The sequence below is a fragment of the Rattus norvegicus genome, chromosome 10 (genome assembly GCF_036323735.1).
Source record: "Rattus norvegicus strain BN/NHsdMcwi chromosome 10, GRCr8, whole genome shotgun sequence".
In the NCBI taxonomy this organism is placed as follows: Eukaryota; Metazoa; Chordata; class Mammalia; order Rodentia; family Muridae; genus Rattus; species Rattus norvegicus.
Window position 1 is genome coordinate 21,467,295 of NC_086028.1, and position 22,335 is coordinate 21,489,629.

The 22,335-nt window shown below is 44.0% G+C and overlaps 1 protein-coding gene across 13 annotated transcripts in view; it reads right to left on the reverse strand.

Moving 5' to 3' along the window:
- Window positions 1–22,335, reverse strand: part of Tenm2 (teneurin transmembrane protein 2) — a 1,136,292-nt gene that overhangs the window by 482,585 nt on the left and 631,372 nt on the right.

The following is a 22,335-nucleotide window of genomic DNA, read 5'->3' on the forward strand; positions in this document are numbered from 1 at the left end:
CGAGCACCCTGCCCATGTAATGTGTCTGACATTTCTGCCTCTCTCTGGGTTAACATTCTTTGACATAGACTTTCTAAAATTTCACTTTAAAAATGTTTGCGTGTGTGTGTGTGTGTGTGTGTGTGTGTGTGTGTGTGTGTGTGTGCGTGTGTGTGTATGTGCACACGCACGCACGCACACACGCACACACACACATACACACAGGCACACACACAATTTCTGCTGTTTCACAGCACTGCCATGTACATTTAATTTTTTTTTAAAGAATTCTCTTAGTTGCTGACACATCTCTGCTTTGGCATTCCCACTTAAGCAGAAGTAATTGGTTTCAGAAGGCTGAAAACCCCTGTTTGAAACCATGTGCACATTGCTGTTGATGGATGCCAGAAAATGTTCAAATATCATCTTCCCTCAAGTAAAACAAGCGTTGAAATCCAGAAGGAGGAAGTATGATTGGCAGCCTGGCATACTTCCATTTTAACTACCTGTCGTCAAATTATTTTAAAAGCACCTATCTATGAGAAGGGATCCTTTGTCCTTCCTGGCCAGTCACCTTTTAGAGGGTTCAACTCTGAAAGGAAGCCTTCCTCCTTTCCTGCGTTAGGAAGCATTTTTGTTTTGTTTTTGTTTTATTTTCTAACATTTCGAGGGCCAAAAAGAGGACCAGCCTCTGATGCAGAAGAGGAAAAATAGCTCTTATCCAGGAGAGAGGTGTGGTAGCCTATGCAGCCAGAAACAGTTTTGCTGACAAATTACCCACCTCGTGATGATTGTGGATATTTTCAGTTAAAACAGAAGGGGTGGCATTAACATGTCAAACAAAGAAGATCTGAGCAAGTAATAGTGAACCTGAACTCTAGCTGGTGTAAAGAGGGCAATGAGATGGTTGTGTATGGGTACAGCACTAAGGTTGCTGGGAACTGATTCAGGAAACACCCCTGCCTGTGTCCCATCACAGTTTTCATACGTCAAGCAGCAACTAATGTATCACTGTTATTGGGTTCTTCAAAGAGCCCACCGGGAATCTCAGCATTTCTCAGTGACATCTGCTTACAGGCAATAGAGCTGTGCAGTTGGGCTTGCAGACCCAGAGACTAGGTTACACAGGTTCAAATGCCAGGTTGGTCACATAGTAAATTATTCTTACACAAGTGCCTTCACTTCCTGTATCTCAGAGTCTTCCTCCATCATATGAGATACCATTACAAGCTGGACCTCCTTGAAGGCCTGTATCAATACGCACCAATCCAATTGGATGGAGAACTGCTTTTTGACAATAAAAAGTATTAATACCCAGCCCTTCTGATTACTCTCTGCACAAGGGAAGCTCAATCCCATTCTATTCTTGGCTACTATGGCTGTCACACTTTTCTTCTCTCTACTGGGCCCAAATTAAGCTCCCTGTACTTTTTATCAACTTGCCCCATCTATTAGGAAGCCCAGGGCCAGGATAAGTCTCATTTCTCATCTTCTGACAGTCCGTCACAATATTTGAGACAGCTGTAGTATATCCTCAAGTCGTCTCAACGCCAAACCTTTTTAGTTTTTAGCAACTTCTCCTTGGATGGCAACTTTCCCAGACTTCTCCCCCCACCCCCCATCTTTATCACCTTTCTTTGGATGCATTCAGATCTGTCGGCTTCCTTAAACTGTAGAGTCTTAAATAGAAGAGAATTTCTGGGTGTGGTTGAAGAAGGAGGAAACTTTAAAGACACTATTTTTTTTTTTTTGCCCAGAAACACAATTACATTAATCATAGGCACCACATAGACACTACTGGTACTATCAGAGTGCATACTCAAATATATATTCACCCACCCTCCTTCCCATAATGTGATTCGTAGATGCTTACAGAAATGAATGAGTTTTCTCTTGCTGTTTTCCCAACAGTATTATGAAGGGCACTTTCTTATGCAGAGCCTCACATAACTGAAGTTCTTGGAAGCTCATCTCATGGTGGGATGTATATCTGGAGGGAAGTTTGCAATTGATTTAAATGACCAGTCATCTTAGGTAAAGAGCCTTGTAGAGTTTAAGTGACTTACTCAACTGTAACTACAGGTGAAACTGAGACTTACGCTAACTAGGAAGCAGAGGATGTTCTAGTCCTTCTTGCTTATAATTCTCTTCAAAAGAGATTTGTCAGAGGTTGAGGTCATAGTCCAGTGGGTGAAGTAGGTGGTTAACCATTTCACAAGCATGAGGACTGAGTTAGACCCCTAGCATATTCATGCTTGCACACACAGCCAAGGCCAAGCATGATAGAATACACTTACAGTCTCTATACTAGGGATACAGACAAGAGGATCCTTGTAGCTCACTGGCTGGTCAGCCCAACAAATCAGTGAACTCCAGGCTTATGGGATATAATACTAGATAGCCTTTTTTATAAAATCATGGGTGGAAGAACATGGTGACCAGGGTTGTCCTGTGACCTCTACATGCACAGACACACCTGTGTAAGTATATCCATCCATGCACATGAAACATGAAACAAACACAGACCTATCTGTAGCGATAAGAAGTCAGTACTACTGATTGGCTGTGTCCTGTGAAATGTACCTCTGTATAGGTATAGTTAGGAATACATGGTAAGCCCAGACGTGCTTTAAGTTAAACAGACAATACTGTTATTGTATTATTATTTTCAAAGGCTAGAATATTGGAACATTTCCCATCCAGAGAAATGAAAACCGTTTGAGCAGGTATCACATGGTACCTCTACTGATATATTGTTTTTAATTTTTCAGTTAATGATCTTTAAGTTTCAAAAAAGAAGGTGTTCCAGGAGCTATCAGAGAAGGGTGTGTTAGTCTTTTGGAAGGCAGTTGACGGCAGACTTCTTAGGGTGCAAGCATCCTCTCAGTGTCATACACATCCTTGTGTCTGTGTTTTATGCGCGATGACAGCTGACCCTGGGATAGGAAGCTTCTCTGTAAACCCTTCCCGGATGCACTGCCTGGCAAGTCGAAGGGGGTTCTTCACAAATCTCACTCTGAAAGAAGTTCAAAAATCTGCTTCCTACTTGCTTGACAAAGATAATGTGCAACTAAATATAAGCTCTGTGTGTGTGTGTGTGTGTGTGTGTGTGTGTGTGTTTGTGTGTGTGTGTGTGTGTGTGTGTCTTAAAAATAGTGGGGAATGCTACTTCTCATCTCTGAATCTGGAAGCAGTTGTAGCTAAAATAAAAATAACAACAGACAACCCCAAGCAGGGAAGAGGATGCAAAGCCAACCTTGCATCTCTTGGTTTGGTCTAAGAAGGCATTTCCCTGACCTTCTCTGCTAAATGTGACCTCTCCTGTTCCTCATCCGTTCTTGCTTAATTCTCACAGTCCTTGGTACCTCACACTTTAGTGATTCTGTGTACACACGTCCTCTCCCTCACTGGATCATAAACTCCCGTGGGATGAGGGTGAATTATGCTGTTCTCTGCCACCCATGCCATCTTGTAGTGGGACAACCTCTAGTTACTTCTCTCAGTGTCTCTCTGGCTTTGCTCTCTAATCTTTTATCCACACGACTGGCAAATGATTTCTTACCAACAAGTCTGGTCATTATATCTTCTCCTCACTGATGTCTGTGTTTCCAGGGAGGTGTCTCTGGGGTGCATACTCATTCAGATGGCCCACAGAACCCAAGAGAGTCGAATCCCTTCCTTCCCTGTTACCATTCCTGCTCTTGGTCTCTGCCCTAGTGACACTCTCCTTGGAGAACCTGGGACATACGTAGTGAGCATGGATTCTTTCCCCTCCCTCCTCACCCTACCTTGTGGCTTCTTCCTATTAATCAGTTCATTCCTGCAGCCACTCCCGATAACGTATTCGAGTCATGCTCTCCTGATGCAGTGGTCTTATGCTATAAATTTTCTTCAAGACCTTCCCACAGCACATATTCTGATACACTGGCAGAATTTGATATAACTGCTCCAGGATACTGTTAAGCCCTAAATTCTCAGAAATCTTCTCTAAACAGGCAGGCTACTAAAGGAGGCATTCCACTCCATCTTGGAGATCAAGTATCAGTCCAGACAGATTTCTGGAGATGGGTGGGAAAGTATCTAAATGCTGAATCAGCTATCAACATCATTTTTATTAAAAAAAAATGCCTGGGGCTGGAATGTGTACTTTAATGGCATATACTAGCTTCTTTGGTTAATGAGTTTAATATTCAAAAGGGCTCCCATAAGACCAGAGAGAGGATCAAAGTGGGGGTGAATTACTCAGTGTGTTTTGGAAGTCCCGTGCACCTCCCTGATTAACTGCCTCTGTGGTAGAAAAGTCACTGCAACAAAAATGTCACTACAAATGCACCGCGAACAGAATCACAATCTTAGAACCCAGCCCTCAGCTTTAGAAGACTCTGGCTCTAAAGAAGGGACCGTGGACAGAACGATGTTGATAACTACTATGGCCACAAACTACAAAGCACACTGGAAGCCCAGGAGAAAGCCATCAAGACAAGCCTGCTGATTGGGCGCCTTTACCTGTGAGTGTAGGGAGAACTCTCATGTCCTCTGTGAACTGACCTGCTGGGGCTGTAGTTGAAGCACGCAGGGCACAGCTTCCCATTTTCCTGGAGCCATTTGGAAAAAGGCAGCTGAAAAGTTGGACTACTCTGGACCAGGCCCTCCACTGAAGGCTGTCTACCCAGTGCCTCCATTAATCCTACTTGTTCTGTGGCCCATTCTTTCCTTTGTTAGCATCCTCCAGGAAGTCAGTTAACATGCCCCAGACAACATGAACCATCGTGCCCTTTACCCTCCTGGACTTTTCATCTTGAAATAGCACCTCCTTTGCTACTGACAGAGTCCAAGTCGCCTGGCCAAAGTGCGGAAAGATTATTTCTCTTTTTTGTCAAGTGGGCAATACAGCTGGAAATGAAGCCATTTGAGATCCCAAATGCCTGCCCAACTCTCGTCCATCACTCAAAGGAGGGACTCCCATCAGCCATATGATATGCACCATTTATGAGACTTCAGGTGAAGAGCAGAGATACTCATTCAAAAATACGGATTTCAAATGCCAGTGTGTAGCCAGCTACTGACTTCATTGTGCCTCCCACTGTTCCCATGGTGACCTCACAGATGTGGGTCACGGGACTTGGTATTGAATTCACAAAACTCCTCAGCCCATTACAAACCCTTCTCTTTCCTTTGAACCGTATTCCCTTATGTTCACCTTGGTATGGATATTGGAACATTCTTTTATTTTCCAACCTACTAAAGTAAGTCTTTAAAAGGCAGGGACCACATTATATTTGCCCCTCCATTCTCATTGCTCCTTAGAATAATACTATATATTCATTGTACTAAATGATGTGAAAATGATTTTCACTTCTGTCTAAGTTTCTCTATTACTACGGCGAGAAGGATTCTGCATTATTCTAATGGTTATATCCTAACACCTCTATTATCATGTTTGAATTCTTTTAACATCACACACACACACACACACACACACACACACACACACACACACACACACCAGTAAGTGTTCTTAGTGAAAATACAGTGGTTTTACAGAAAGATTTATGGTAGATAAATTTTGTATATAGTTTGTATATCCTTTAATTTTCCCAGAATATGTGTCAAGGAAGTTTGACAGAATTGGAAAAGCTTTCAATATGTACCATAAAATGATGTAAGCAAGCAAAGTTTGATACACTTTTCTTATCAATCAAGTAAGTTCGGAAAAGGAAGTCCAAGATTGACCAATGGAAATATTTTTCGTTTGACTATAGGCAGGTGAAGGATACAAACATCTAGTTTCTCAGAAGCAGTAGTGGTGTTGGCCAGCAAGCTTTAGAGTGCATGGGGTAGGCTGTGTGGACCCCGAAAGGTAAAACTTGGTTTATTCTAGAAGTGCTTTGGGAAGGAAGATCATATGACTAAAGATTTGTGACAATCTGGAGGTAACAAGAGTTAACTCAAGAGGCTTCCTGAGGAATCGTGCTAGGAAACGCTGAAGGGCAGACAGAAGGAACTGAGTTTACACGTAGGCTGTCACTTAGAGGAAGACAACAGAACAAGAGCAGGAAGATACACAAACTTATTAAAAAAATATCCCAGAACAAAGATCACTTGCTGTTTTCTAAGAGTTCTCGAAATGCCTGGGCAAAGGCATCATTGGCTGTGCCGATGGTGAAGACCAAATTCATAGCAAGCAACAGAAAAGTGAATTCAGTTCTCATAGAAGAGACAGCCCCTCACCTTTCCACCAGAAGTGACTCTGAAAAGACTCAGTGCTACTGAAACTTGACAAAAGCATCCATAGTTCCGTTGCCTGCAAATTTGAAGTGTTACAGTCCAGAGGCATATCTTTAAGGAAGTAAGAGGGGAACGTAAATAGATTCTTAGAATAGAAATGGCTCTTTCGGGATAAGTTAATGGAAGATACATTATCACTAAGTTGGGCAGGGCAAGTGAGGAGCTGATATATTAGGTTACCCAGGCTTGATAGGGAAATTGCCAATCTTTATGAGAGATTTACAGAGTTTTGTCAAAAGGACATGGGAGAAAAGACTTTCTGTTTGCAAACGTGTCTATTTCTCTCCCTTCCCCTGCTCGTCCCCCTAACCTGTTATCGGGAAATATTATTTGCACCCCTGTAAATTCTCCTCCCCTACTTTGATTTGAGAAGGTCCTGGTTTTATTTATGCTTGGCCATGCTAGTTTCCCCTCCCTTTTTTTAATGCAAGCTGAACATCAGCCCATCTCCTTCTGCCCCAACGGATGTACACATCGTCGCGGGATAGCTTCTACTTCTTTTCCTTTAAACATGGTTTTTATTTTTGAAATTATAATGCTATTATCTCATTTCCTCTTTCCTTTCTCTCCTTTCAACTACTCTCCCATCCGCACTGCCCTTGTCCTCTTTCAAACCCGTGGCCTATTTTATCCTTACTTCTTATTACATGCATATACGTAGAAGTCCCACACTGCCTGAAAGATACATTTAATTACTATGATCCAACTGAAGAGTGTTAGCAAAAATTAAAATTTCAAAATTTCAGAAAAGGAGTAAGGGACTTACGCAATGATACGGGTGCACCTGCAGACCATCATGCTGAGTGGAATAATAATTCCATGGACAAACATTTTTCAGGAAAGCATGCATGTACAGAGACATACAAACCTGACCAGTGGTGTTCCTAGGCACCAGAGATTATTAGCAAGAAGATGGCAGGAACTCTCTGGATGGAAAACGTTGATGGTTACACAACATTTTAGATTTGCAAAAACATCAAGCAAAACAAAACAAAAAATAATGAAAAAAATCCCAACACGCCCCCCGCAAAAAAAAAAAAACTAATAGAAAGGTTCACTTGTCATTTGTGAATCATACGCCACAAAAGCACTTTTCAAAAGTCCATTAGTATGCCAAGGGAGAGCCTGGTAGCAAGAAATACCCCTGTACTTGACACTGTAAGAAGGTATGGGGGAGGCCAGTGATGGAGCTCTCCTTGGAAGCCGTGCCCCCAGGTGTTGGCTTCTTGGGGCAGTGGTGGCACAGCTCGAGTACTCAGAGGCTCTTAGGAATGTCTTGTTGCTTCTGTAGGCTTGGCATTATGCCAGCAGTGTAGAGGATGACGCTTGCCCCAATGCCATAGGGTAATGCTGGTCAGAAGACCAGACCACCACCGCCCCTAGGCCACGCTATGAGCTGCCACTGGGATGATGATGTCAAAAAAAGAGGAACTGTTACTCTTTGAAGCCACGCCTTCTAGTCTGTGTTCGCATATTCCTGTCAGTGTGATTATTAAGGAACAGTCGGTAAGTGTGCTACGAACGTCTAATGAGCCCTTGGGTCGAGAATCTATACTGCAGGCTGGTTGGTTTCTTCCTCTCTGGCTAGTTTCCACCAGATAGGAGATGCTGACACATGACGCTCAGTGTTCCATGGAGACACAAAGGCACCTGGGAGACCACCAGACAGACAGGCAGACAGATAGACAGGCAGACACACACAGGAGTTCCAATAAAAGGGAAATAATTGACGTATTAAAATGTATAGGAGGATACTAAATCTAGGGGGACACTAAACCTATCTCACTTTTTAAGACAGAGAGAGCCCAATGCCCACAACACATCAATTAAAACCCATGGTTTCCATGAAGCTGTCAGCGGCAGAGTGGCTGCCAGAAATCCCCCTTCTCCACGGGTGTCCCAAAATGAGTACCTGGGGGCACCCAGAGCTATTAATAGGTGGATGGAATGATATAAAATGTCACTGTGCACCTTTCCAAATAAAAACGTGTCCAGACTCCTCCAGAAGGGAAATGGCCCCAAAGTACTTTAAAAAAAAATTATTGCATTTTCCTTTTTCTGAACTCCGACTACATTTTATAAAGGAAGCTTGTCACTTCCAAGGTGTCTGGCTTCTCTCACTTCAGTTCTGCAGAGTCCTGTAACTCACAGATGGCTAGGGGGGCCTTTTCGCTTCATTCTTTATGTGACCCAGGCTAAAGAGGCATTGTTCCTCTTTCTGCAAGGGCTGCATGTGGGGACAAGGTGTTGATTGTCAATGTGACTAGAGGAGAGGAAGGATGGTGATCCCCTGGCACATTTTCTGTGACTGCTGATGTCTGAGTCAGGTAGGGAGGAGAAACAGGGGACCCTGCTTTCCTGAGAGCTCACCGGGGTGCAGTTAGAATCCCCACGGATTTCCTAGCTGGAGTTCAGAATAATCACTGATTCTAGTATGCTGATTTCCTAATCACCCTGAAAAAAACAGACTGCATCTCTCAGAGAGGATAAGGTTTAGTTCTTTGCTGATTTCTACAATTTAACCTTGAGATTCAGAAGCCGAGTGAGTAGGGACAAGTCACTTAAGGGCTGTAGACACATGCCCCTCCAATTATCGAAGGACAGGCTGCAGCATAAAGCTCATTGGAGCACATGTCCAGTTTTTAAATTCCTGGATTGTATCAATGAGGTAAGAAAGCTGCCCCTGGAACTGACTCAAAAATGTTCTCAGTGTGGGTCAAGGTCAGTCGTCATAATTTCACCGGAGGCGGAGTCAGAGATCCCTTGCCTTTGTAACAGTAAATGCTTCTCTACTTCCCTCTAACCGAACTCTGGGCTTATGGTCTCTCTGATTTAACGTTATTACTCTTTTGTCTTGTCAATAAGAACATAATAGTGTCCTTAAAAAAAAAATGACAGCTTTTCCCCCCCTCTCTTTGAGGTTTATTTCAGACAGTTTTCTTTCTTCCTAATGAGGCTGATCCACGTTTGTGGCTCCTTATTGTCTTCTTTTAATGGGAAGGTTTTCAAACATGGAGAAGAAAGAGAAAGGACTGCTCCGCTTTATGTATTTATTTCTTGCTAGCCCCTCTTGTCAGTTCGCAGTCACCTTAAACATCCCTGTCTAAATCTCTGGAATTCTCTCTGGAATGTAGAGCATTCTGAAGATAAGGTAGCTTTTTTTTTTTTTTTTAACAAGATCCTGCCCACATGGTCCCTCCATTAGAAGCCCTCTGGCCCCATGTTTTCCTTCTCAAACCATAGGTGCCGGACAGCTTCGAAGCATTTTCATCAGGTCTCATGCAGGGCGACATTATGCATTAACTGGCATATTGGAACTACCACTGAGGCACCATTAGTCCACAATTATTGGACTTTTAAACTCCAGCTCCAGCTAGCCCTCTCCAAGTGTGCTCCACACCTTTTACCGAACGGAAGAGCCTGTGGCCATGAAGTTGTTTCCCTTTCTGTTGAGACGAATGCAAAGATTCAAATTGCTCAAGAAGGGCTTTGAATGTGTGTGCTGTGTGCATGTAAGCATGTGCATGTGTGTGTGTGTGTGTGTGTTGTCTATATGTGCCTCTGTGTGTGTGTGTGTTGTCTATATGTGCCTCTGTGTGTGTGTGTGTTGTCTATATGTGCCTCTGTGTGTGTGTGTGTTGTCTATATGTGCCTCTGTGTGTGTGTGTGTGTGTGTGTGGTGTGTCTGCGAGAATCTGCTTGCACATGTGTGTATGCATAGACACGCATGTATATATGTATATATATCCTCAGGATCCAGGTAAGGTCTGTAGAGAAAAAGAACCAATGCTCAGATCTGTAACTACCAGGCCCTGTAACCCAAGGCTACCTTCCTCTCTTCTCAATTGGTTCTTCCTCCCCAGGCCACTCAACAAACCTCTCCTAGAATTATACTTGATTTGAAAACTATGACGGAGTCCCTGTGTGTAGAGCATGAAGCAATACAGTGAGAACAAATGATCTCTTACCCGGTAAAGAACCTTAAAATGCAAGAAAAAGTAGTTTTACGTCCAGCTCTCTGAATTTAATCTTTTTGATTTTTTTTGTCTTTTTGAATTTTTTTCTTTCTGATATTGTGGGCTAAATAACTTGTAGGATATTGAGTCTAATTCTATACCAGGCACCATAGAAGTAAAAATGATGGTTAAGAGACAGTGGGTAAATGGCTTGAATGGAAAGGGGGGGATTTTTGAAAAAATATGGAAATCACATGGGGGTAAAATTGAGATTATAACGAGCTTCGGTAATGCTGTATTAACAAGACATAAGCCCAAATAAAATTATTTGGGGTTCTTGAGGCACCCCCGCAGTTTTATTTTCTAAGGGTATAGATGCCTGTGATCATGTATGACCTGAAAAGGTTAAATTGGAAATTTCATAAATAATCAATTCTAAGTTTTAACTTGTATGCCATTCTGAGTCAAATGTCAGGGCAGCCAGTGCATACTTCCTGGGACAGGAGCTGTCCATTTATCTAAGTGTCTCCTCACTGTGAGGCTTAGAATATAGCCACTAATAAAGGGTAACATATGGTAGACAAATTGGAATATATATTCTTGCATATGTCCTATGGTAATAATCTTCAAGACATGGTCAGAGGATGGACATTGAACAAAAGGGGGGTGGGGGCTGAACAGGACCAGTGCTTGGATCCTGGGTGGGGTGCTTCTCTGAGGCTATGGCCTCTCACTGGTCTTTCATTCAACAAAGACACTGAACGCAGTTACAGGATACACGAAAGCTAGGGCTCTGTTCATTCATGGGCTCAGCATAGGCTGTTAAAATTTTAACAGCTACTGAATGAATGAGGGCATGCTAGCTTAATTTCTTTTTAAAAGTGATATGTCGTATAAGTGATATAAGACAGTGACTCAAGACAGTGACAAGAAATTATATCTGTTTCTTCCTCCTCCTCCTCCTCCTCCTCCTCCTCCTCCTCCTCCTCTTCCCAAAGGAATGTTTATGTTTTAAAAATGGTCAGTTGAAGGCAGTAGGTTCATCTAGAAAGGAAAGATGACATGTGACAGAGCACAAGCTCTGGAAATTTAAATCTATGTGTCCTCTGAATAAGGCATGAGGGCTGACACAACACCACTCCTCAGAGAGGACCCATTATCCCCAACAAACAATAAGTGACAGTGTGTAAGCCTAAAGCAGTCTGGTGATTTCTGCAAGCATTCCTTTTGGGGATCAATAATTGCACCTTACCTCCTAATTTCTCCCCCTTCCCCACATTCTCCTCTATAGCCATTCAGTAAAATTCTTTAAAATGCTTATTGTTTTAAAATTATGTATATGCCAGTGTATGGGGTGGGTATGGATGTTCATACAGGTGTCCACAGAGCCTAGAAGAGGATGGTGGGTCCTCTGAAGCTTGAGTTACAACTGACTATGAGTCACCTGACGTAGGTGCTGGGAATCAAACTCCTGTCTTCTTCAAGAGCAGTGGATGTCCTTAACCACTGAGCCATCTTCTCAGCTCTTCAGTAAAGATACTTTTTGAATATTTAATCTAACAGGCTCAGTTGAAACGTGATAAAGAAAAGTGGGTCTGCAAAACATGACCCCGGCCCCAGAGGGTCTTACTTTTGACAGGAAGGAAGTTTAAAGAAGTTTCAGTTAAAAAAGAAAGATGGAGTCTATGGCTAGAGCCCGATGGGGGAGGCACTCTGGGGGCTGAGGAGGGCAAAGAGGAACACAGGGATCACCAAGACAGAAGCAAACAAAGCAAACAAAACTAGGTTCGGGGTACATTTTCTTAGTAGGAGAGAATATTGATTGTCCTAAGCCTCAGTGATTCAGAACAAAGCACAGAGAGCCAACTTGTGGTCGTAGTGTGTCAGGTTTTCTCATGGGTTCCTATCCCCAGTAACTGAGGCTATCCCAGTTGTGTTTGCACAGGTGAGATAGAGATCAAGAAGGGTGTGGGGTAGAAAGAACTGAGAGAGAGGAATGGCGTTGTTTTTCAAAGACTGGCTGAGCTGAGGTACAAAGCTACCAGGAATAGCAATGGGGGAAATGCTAGCCAAAGGAGAATTGAAGTTATATAGAAGGGGAGATTGAAGGGAAGTAGAGTCAACAAAATGTCAATTGACTGCACAATCCAGGAGCAGACAGGAGAAGCATTCTATCAGCTGTGGATGTGCAAGGTTTCCCAAGTTCTGTTCAGTGTACGTCCGGGGCTGCTTGCTGTCTTAGGCTGAAATGCAAATGCTCTTGAATTTCCCGAGATCACAATTTTATTTGGGCAAGTTTCTGCATTTGTGTTTCCATAACCCGATGTGACTGGGTAAATGAAGAGAAGGCAGTAACCGGAAAGGCAAAGACATATAGATTTGGAAAGTCATTGTCGATTCTGAGAGGTGATTTCTTGGGTAAAGGGGCGGTAAATGGAAATAGGAAGAACATATGCAAATCCAAACAAAGACTGCGGGCGAGCGAATGAGCGACAGCTCACTTCCGTGCAGTGAGCAAGCTGGCAGGCTTCTAGACCAGCACAACTCACTAATGAAACATCCCAGAAACCCCCGCATCTGCTAATTATCCTAAGAATTTTATTTTAGTAGCATCTGTAGCCAGTTCTTACGCGGAGGAACAACTATTTCCAGAAGATAACAAGGGAAGACAAGGGCTGCCAATAATTAGTTATCACACATTACTGGGAGACTGCGCTGAGTATGGGGTGGGGCATCGGGGGGGGGGGAACCTTCCACAAGTTTCTGCTGGGCTAGTCTGCCACTCGAGATAATGCCTCAACTAAATGCTTGGAACAGAAGTGAGGAAGAGACATTACCAGAAAAGGGTGAGAAGCAGTCCTTTGGAGGTTGCCACAGCACTGTACACTGAGCTTGGGAGCAATGAGGTACGTAAGGTTTAACTTCTTGGTGGTTTTCTCTTGCCTTGATGAGCATATTCCCATAATAGTCCATGATTCACTACTGTAATGAAATACCTGAGGCAGCTTAACTTTCTAAATAATAATAATAAGAAAAGAACTGCCTCTGTCTGCTGAGGACTGTGGTAGGAATGCATGAGTGTAAGAGTCTGCCTACTCATCGGGAGACATGGTGGAGAGAGCCACCATCACAGAGGATCGTCAACCCACTCTAATGCTGCTCATCTTGAAATATCCCCCACTGCGATGTGAACCCATTGTGGCATCCCTTCCTAGTGAACGGTGGTGACTTCTTTAGCCTCAGCATGTCAGAACACTCAAGTGTTTGGAGATAGGGTCTTTAGGGAAGTGGCCAAGTTAAAAGGAGGACTTAGGATGGCACCCTAAAACAATAGGAATTTTTACACAAAGACAGAGGTCTTAGGGAAGTAGAAACACAAAGGAGAAGCCGCCCTCTGTGAGCCACCATGAGAAGCCTAAGGGGAATTCAATCCTGGAGAAACCTTGACCTTGGGCTTCCAACTCCCACTCTGTGAAGAGGCAGATTTCAGTTGTTTGAGCTGCTGAACTTATGGAACATTATTGTCTCATCCCTCACAAATGATTCGATCTCTTTAACAAATATTTGCTGAGTTCTCACTGTATGTCAAATCTCTTTAAGACCCGGAGGCTGCCATGAGGAAAACTCCAGACTGTTGGTCCTTCATCGGAGTCAGTGATGCAAGAAGGATAGAAGTACAACTAAATATTTACCAGAAATTACTTAATTAGACTTATGCTAAGTCTTTTAGATATAAGCTTACCAACTGATGGTGTCTGTCCTCTGGGAAGGCAGAGGGTATTGGGAGTCTGTGAAAACTCACCTAGCGGAGCATAAACTCAAGGCTAAGCATGCTTTCTGTTTCAACGGCCTCTCCCACTACACTCTGACCATAGCAAAGCCCTAGAATTTCACAGCCGGAAGTCTCAACCATGCCACCACACAGCCAGATACACAGCAGTGAGGCCCAGCAATCTGTCTTCTGAGTTATGAGCTCACAGTTATCAGGCACTTCCTGGGGCACAAGGCACCCCAGGGATCCACAGCAAACACCAGAAAAGAGCAACAGAGTAGTACGAGGGACAGATGAAGGCCAAGGAGGGAAGGGCTGACTAACAGCAGCAGACGGTGGGCCAAACGCTGCTTCCCTTTGACCTCAGACAGATGAGGTTCAGCTTTGCACCCCATGGAACTGTGCGGAAAACAACCTTATCTGTCAGAGGCAGCTTCATTCCTTTCCCCTGAGGTCTCCCTTTACACATGTTTTATTTTGCCTTATTTCCCTCTGTGTGTATGTATGCACATGTGTGAGAACATACCCATGTATACATGCATGTGTGTATGCATGTATAGGCCAGAGGTCAACTGTGGTTGTTGTGCCTCAGGAGCCATCCACATTGTTTTTGAGGCAGAGTCCCTTTGGGAATGGTAATATCTGTGTGCTAGGACAGACCTCGTGTCCCCAGGCTTTGGGGACCAGACTTTACCAATTAAGTTGTTGCCTTAGTTCTTGTCTTACTTTAACAAAATGGAGAGTTTTATATATGTGTTCTGTATTTACATAACTTCCACTCCTCCAACTCCTCCCATGTTCTCTCCACTCCCTCTCAAATTTATGACTTCTATTGTATTGTCACACACACACACACACACACACACACACACACACACACACACACGTATCAGTACAACCTGCTGAGTTCATCTAGTGTTACTTAGAGTATTCGTGCTTGGAGCTGACCACTTGGGATTAGATTACCTATCAGGGTCCTGGTCCTGGATAAGGATCCGGTTTCCTCCTGTGAGTAGCGGTTAACTGTCTGCAGCTCTCAGCCTGGTGTCGGAGCCTTGTAAGAATGTCCTCAGCCATGCTGGGATGTCAGCTGATATTGTCCAGTTCGGGCACCCAACTGTATTGCTAAGACTTTGCAAATGTGGCTTCCTGTCACAGTCTTATAGATGTATCCGGTAGCCCTGGCTCTTACAATCTTTTTCTGACGTTCCCAGAGCCTCAGCTTTGAATCTTTAGATATAAGCTGAGGGTATTGCAGAAACAAGAAAACCAAAAAGGTACCACGTCATCAGGGATGGAGGTGTCACTAGAGGAAGCTAGTAGGGTATGGATGCTATGAAGGAGAAAATGGGAAAATGTCTGTATGTGTGGGGCTTTAATGGGGAAGGAGACCATTACTGACTGAGAGAGGGAGGGACCGACCACACTAGGGATATTTGAAAAAGCCATAGAGAAACAATATTTTATGTTCACTAAAAATACATATAGAATGTGTGTGTGTGTGTGTGTGTGTGTGTGTGTGTGTGTGTGTGTACCCGCACATGATTTAAATGAAGTTATGCTACTTGGGTGATAATGTTGCCATAGACTATCGAACCAAAACCCTGGTGCCAGGCATGGGAAACCTCTGTTAGAGTTGTTGGTTTGGAGAGTCCAAGAGACCCTTCAGTTGTTATTGTCCTTGTCAGCTTCCTGGTGTTTGAAGGTAAGACCCTACGGCTGAAGACATCACCTACTTCAGACACAGGACTGGGAAGAATCGAGCCGGAACTAACCTGGAAGCCTCCTCCCTCAGGACTAGCACCTGAAGGTGCTATGCAAGCTGTCTGTCGGGGAAGAAGAGCAATCAGTAGTTTTACTCAGCAGCAAACCTACAACCTGCAAAAATGACTAGCATGGCCAGACATCCCTACCGCTGCCGTGGTGGCGCTTCTATCTTGGGGGCAACTGACAAACACTCTAGTTGGCCTTAGGACCTGTTCAACAGGAGGAAAGTCATGCCTGCATCTGTAAACAGCCTACTCCTCTAGCTGGTGAGGGCCTGAACCCTAGAGGAGAACATACTACTGCCGCTTTTCCAAACCTGCCCACCCTCTAACTGCATCCTAAACCCACCGAGGAGAACCGCTCCTACTCCTCATCAAACAAGCTTCTCTTCACAGCAGATGGAAACTATCACAGAAGATGACGAACAGTTGAAAGGCAGAGAAGAGCTGACTATGGGGGTGTTCTACCCCAACTGACACAAGCACAATACAGCCCTTGTCTTAATCTTTGTGTCCTGAAGGGATTTAAAGAATCCTCATAGGGCAGGGGGATTTCTCTGCGTCTCTGAAGGCTGCTAGTAGTGTGATTACAGGGGCAGCATCCCAGCAAGACCTGGGAACAAGTCCTGAATCCCTGCAGCCCCAGCCATGGAGTTCTTAATTATAGGGAGTCTGATGCATCATCTGGCTGCCTCCTGCTTGGATGTCTGGACTCCTCAGCATGGTGGGAGACCCCCAGAGGGCCGCATACCCCTCAGGACTGGACCCTCAGCAGGAGCACATTAAATCCTTGTTGAGCTGAAATGAAGGAGAAGATTGCTTGCAACTGGCAGCTTCCCAGCTGGGGTCTCCCTTCCTGGGAAGCACCAGCATGGACCTTCTGAAGCAGCAGACAAACGGTTAAGCTTCTGCCAGAAGACAGATTTGGGGCTCCCCAGCTGGGCCAGTGGCTCCTGTGAGCAGGCACTGCCAGGTAGCCTCTGGCACTCTGTGACAGGCTTGTTCTGATCAGAGGAAGGATGCTTCCCGCCTCCCAGGGAAACTTGTTGACGAGCTGCCTGCCTCTATATGGAGCGCAGAACCAGTGCTGGGGCTCAGATGATCACTTAGGCTCGTCCATTTAAAACGCTTTGACGGACTGGCTCTTGAAACCGGCTATGTACCCAGAGGTTAACTAATGAACTTAAAAATAGGACATGATCGAGAGAGACGGGAGTTGTCTTTTTGGAAGGTAGAAAGATCTGAATCCTAGTCCCCGGTGTGATACAGACTGCTTCGATGGCCTTGGGCGAATCTCATAAACTCAGCTTCATTTTCTCTACCGTCCAGGAGGGAGACTTGTGCTCATGTGCAGACAGGCAGGTCTAAGAGAGAGTTAACTAGCCTCTGTGACAGCTTTCAAATCTTCGTATCAGGAGAAGGAAGACCGTTTAGGTCCCACTAGGATGCCCCCCAACCCTAGGCTGCACATGTAAGATTCACTTCAGGAACTCCTAATGTACCCACCCCACAAAGCTTCCCCATGAATCAACTCAGTCAAGCTGGGTTCTGGAGGCTAATGTCATACCTTCATTAGGGACGAACTTTAAACTTTCAGAGTGGCTTTGCATTATTTTCTCTCGGGTCAGGCAGGATTTGTTGCCCACACCTCATGTACCTCAGCCCAAAGAACCGAGCAATATAGCATTTGCGAGCTGTTTTGCCCAAACAGGAAGTCTTGAGCATATTGTGGTTTTGCCTCCTGAAATTCAGTCAGTGAGCTACAGCTGACCTGTAAATCTGCTCTTATACCTGTCTCAGTTGATAAATACTTCTCACATCAAATCTAATCCATTTTTCTTTCCAGATAGATTGCTAAGCATTTTAGTCATGAAAGCCTTTGTCTTTAAAAAAAAAATCAACATCTACTTAAAAACAACTGATTAATTTTCTGTATTAATACGGAGGTAAGTTTATGATCATCTATCACAAAGGAAGTTGACATATGGCCCAGTGGGTGAAGTAACTGACTTGAGTTTGGACCCCAAACATTCAGATAAAACCCAGGAGCTGTGGCAAGTACCTGTAACCTCAGCACTGGGGTGGTGGAGACAGGCAGGTCCCAAGGGCTTACTGGCCAGTCAGTCTGGCTGAATATGTGAGTTTCAGGTTCAGTGAGAAAGGGGAAGGGTGATGGGAGAAGACGCTTGACTTGGGATTGTGCCTTCACACATGTCTACACACATGAGCATTCCTGCACCCCTGTGTACACACAAACACACACACACACACACACACACACACACACACACACACACACACGTAAAGAATGTTGAGCTTTTGGTCTGCATGGAGCAGAGCACCATTTCCCCTTGAGTTCTCAAAATACTGAAAACTTCTTGGGTGCCTCTCAAATGTATTCATGTGCAAATTTTAACAGGGAGATATGGGAACCAATGGGAGAGACCTATCATTGTCAATGCTATTCCAACCAGGGCCCTAAGAAAGCAACTATGTCTGCAGGAAGACTTGGAAGTAACTATTTGCTTGTTGTTGGTACTTTCAGCTTATATGCAGATACTCAGTTGTTCTACAGGACTTCAGAGAAGAACCAGACACACAGTGAATTTGTCCGCACAGCCCCAACCATTCACACTCGAATATTTAAGGATCCCCTTTGCCTGTCGTTTTCAGTGTTCACCAAAAGAGCCCAAGGCCTCTGACATGGAAACACACCAACTCTGAAGGGTAAAAACTGCGTGTGTTCCATGTGGAGAAAGAATGGCGAGAGGGGAGGAACAAGTGGGGAGGGGGCGGGGCGCAAACAGAACTGATTTTTGGCAGTGAACTCCTCTGTGCAGGATTTTCTGTCCTACGAAAGAGGGCAGTAGGTCGAATTCAGTGTTTAATTGTCCCCGTGTTCTTAAGGGGGACAGTCAGGATCCTGCTAATCATCCCACTTTAATAAATGAGACCACAGGAAAACTGCATAGTCACCCCACATGATGTAGCAAGGGCTTGCTGATGATCTACGGGAGTCATGGAAAAGTGATTATCTGCTTGCTCCAAGAAGGATGTGAACAATCTTTAATCACCCAGGCTGTTAATAATTCTTGTTATTGATACTTATTTAAGATATGCAACCCTTTCGCCTGCTTAACTTTTTTTTTTTTTTAAGCTACTGATTGCTCACAATCACCTCCTGAAGTGGGTGAATGTTTTCTCGTGGCGTTTTGATAAACAGCCTCCCAAACAAGATGCAGATGCTCTTGTATGAGTGTCAAGGTATTCCTATCGAGGCTCAAAGACGAGGTGAGGGAATCTCGTACTGGGTTACATAACCACCAGGAGGCCGCACGCAGCATCGTGAATGCTATTCTCTGTCTATTCCTCAAAAGGCTGCTTCCATGGGCACTTTTAGTTTGCATGATTTGTCTGCCAGAAGTGCGGCGGAAGTCAAACCAACCCACTCCCCACTCAACTCGGAGTCATTTCCAGCACAGCACCAACCAGAGATTCTGCCGGAATTAGATTCACTCCGGGTCTTCTCGTACTACAGTGTGACTGAAACAACTTGGCCTCCTGAGTGTCTTCTGATGGAAAGCAATGCAAAAACCCGCCAGGCATGACTAAGAAAGGATTATTTACTGCTTTAGTGCACTAGATAAACCCGAAGCTGGTCAAGCTTCTGGGCTAGGGGAGGGCAGTGCCGCTGGTCCCTGCTTTTCTCTGACACTCTCTAAAGTGTCCCTTTCTTTGGGGGGGCTCGCTTTCTCTTTAGTGCATCTTTGCTCACAGCAGCTAAAATGCCTGCAGCAGTTTCTGTTCTCACATCCTGGTACCACAGACTCACGAGCTAATGAATCGTCCTCAGAGGCTGCGGATGGCCCAGCTCAGACAACTGCGCCATGTGGCTTGAAGGACAGAATCAACCCTTAGGGCTCAGCTCCCACTGTGGGCTCCTGTCCTGGATCCTCAGGCATGAATGTTGCAGAGGATGGGGAGAACGAGAAACTAAGACACCTGCCCCTATGTGGGAACGTGCTCTTGTCCTGGATACCAGCAAGCCAATCTGAGGGACCAAATTGAGCAACCACTGGAGTTTGAGAAATTGGAAGAAACGATCTTGCCCTTCCCACCTCCCCCAACCCCGAAAATCATGCCTGTTGTGAAGAATAAAAATCCTATGTTGAGACATTCAAACTAATGGAAAGTTTTTGTCCTTATGTATGAAAAGTGAAAACGTGATATTGCTAATGTGTGAGAAGGCGAGGCTGACTCCATGACAGGCTTTAGGAAACTAGGCCTACAATCTGGGCAAGTCAGTTACTACAAAAAAAAAAAAAAACCAAAAAACAAAAAACCCAGGCTTCAGGCTGCTAGTCAGAAACTTCCCTGCCATCAGAAGCTGCCCCACCAGCTGACCTGAGACAAGGGCAATGGGTCAGCAACAGTGTCTAGACTTTCCCAGCAATAGTTTCCAGGCCCCACATCCTGGTAACATTTCTGGAATGTCTTTAGAGATGGAGCAAGATAAAGGTCACCTACCCCAGAGTTCCCCTAATGTGCTTTAAATCGGACCTGCAAGCTTACTTGGCTGTCTCCATTTTGGAATGGGAGACCCCAGCATGCTGGACGTCTGCAGAATAAAACACTCTTTGTGCTTACCTACGATTTGAGTTCCGGGGTATCATTCTTTGGCAAATTATCGATCCTTCCATGCCCACAGTTGCCTTATACATCCCAAGAAAACAAAAACCACAAGAATTAAAACGAAAATAAAAACCGAGGCAACACCTCCCCTCTGGAAGCTCCAGCTTCCCTGTTGGCTTGTGATGCATGGGACATCACATCCCTGGCCTGTTTGTAAATTGTAACGATTGGGCCCTAGCTTCCCCATTCAAAGACAAACAACATTTTCTTGGAAAGTCCAACCATGTCATCTATCTCTGTCAGAAAATCGTCGGTGCACAATAAAGTGAAGTGCCACTACATGTCACTAATGAGAAATTCCCTTGTCCTCCCAACACTTCGAGCTAGGAAACATAGAAAGGGCAGAAGCGGCCCTGACCAGCAACTCCAAAAACACAACTGGAAATGAGCAAAACAACCTGTCAACCATCTGGCAGTTAGGAGAAAAGAATAACAACAGTAACAACAACAACAACAACAATTTTATATATATATATACATATATATATAATTATATATATATATATCCTGTATATATATATAAAATGTATATATATATATAAAATGTATATATATACATATATATATATATATATATATATATATATATATATATATATATATAAACCTGTTCTGATCACCATTTATGTTTTCAAGAAAACAGTGGCTCTCCCCCAACTCCATAATTGGTCTTAAATCTTATCATGTTGACTGAACAAGGCCCCGAGTGAAAATTTTATACGTTCCAAACCCTCGGATGTACTTAGGTTTTACATAATGGACATTATGTTCACTGGGGACACATTTCTCCCTGGACAGCTTTAAAAAAAATCTAAAAGAAATCTAATTAAAGTAAGCAGGAATGCCGTAATGGCTTAGCGATTTGTATGTAGCTGGTTTCTGGCACTCCTCTTAGGTGTCTTAATGACCATTTGAAGGAAAGCTAAAGGAGAAAAATACTTATTTTGAATTCAACTACATCATGAAGTCATGTACTGAGAGCTCAGCTTCAAAGAATGAAACAAGTTCTAAATCAACTTCTTTAGTAGTCAAAACAGATGTCATAGAGACCGGCATCACAAAACCAGCACTAGCCTCTTATTCCCTAGGGCAATAGAGTCCTCATTCAGATAGCACATAATCTTGATTTGCTCACAATATTATCATGGACGGCTCTCCAATCTGCAAAGTCTAAAATCATTAGAAATGGGCATCTGGAAACAGACAGGGGAAATGCTTTTCTGCCAGAGAATGCTTCATTCCAAGTGAAAAGTGATGCTCATTTATTCATTTAACAAATATTTAATGAGCACCTACCATTCACCAGGCATTGTGACAAGGTAACAGCATGAGAGCAACAACAGAGGAAGAAATACTATTAAAAAAAGATATGGAAACTCATCAAATGCAGTAGTCTGGGACCATTTAGGAGGCAAGCAAATAGCCTTAAATATCTAAAAAAAAAATCCTCTCAGAAATTGATGCTTTAGCGACCACCCAGAGGCCATGAAGAGAGATTCAATTATGCTCAACATAGTCTAGAAAGGCGGAAACAAAACAGTGTGCTCTCAAGTGATAGAGAAGATTATACAGGAAGAACAGGTTCTGCTAGCAAGAGAATGGAGGTACTAACGGGAACTCCATCACGACGACGACGACCTGGGGGTCACCTGACCATGACACTGGTCCAGCCTTAGAAAGGAATAAATGCAGACTGAAGTCCTGGCTTACATCACAACAACTGGGCGAACTATCATGCACCTGGTAAAAGATGTTTGCAAAGCATTTATTGTCAGACAGTATCACTCAGTGGGCGCCAGCAAACCATGGCTCCACACAATCACGAAGCTCCCTCTATCTACAGCAGAGGCGGACATCTTCCGTTTGGCTCACAACCCTATTT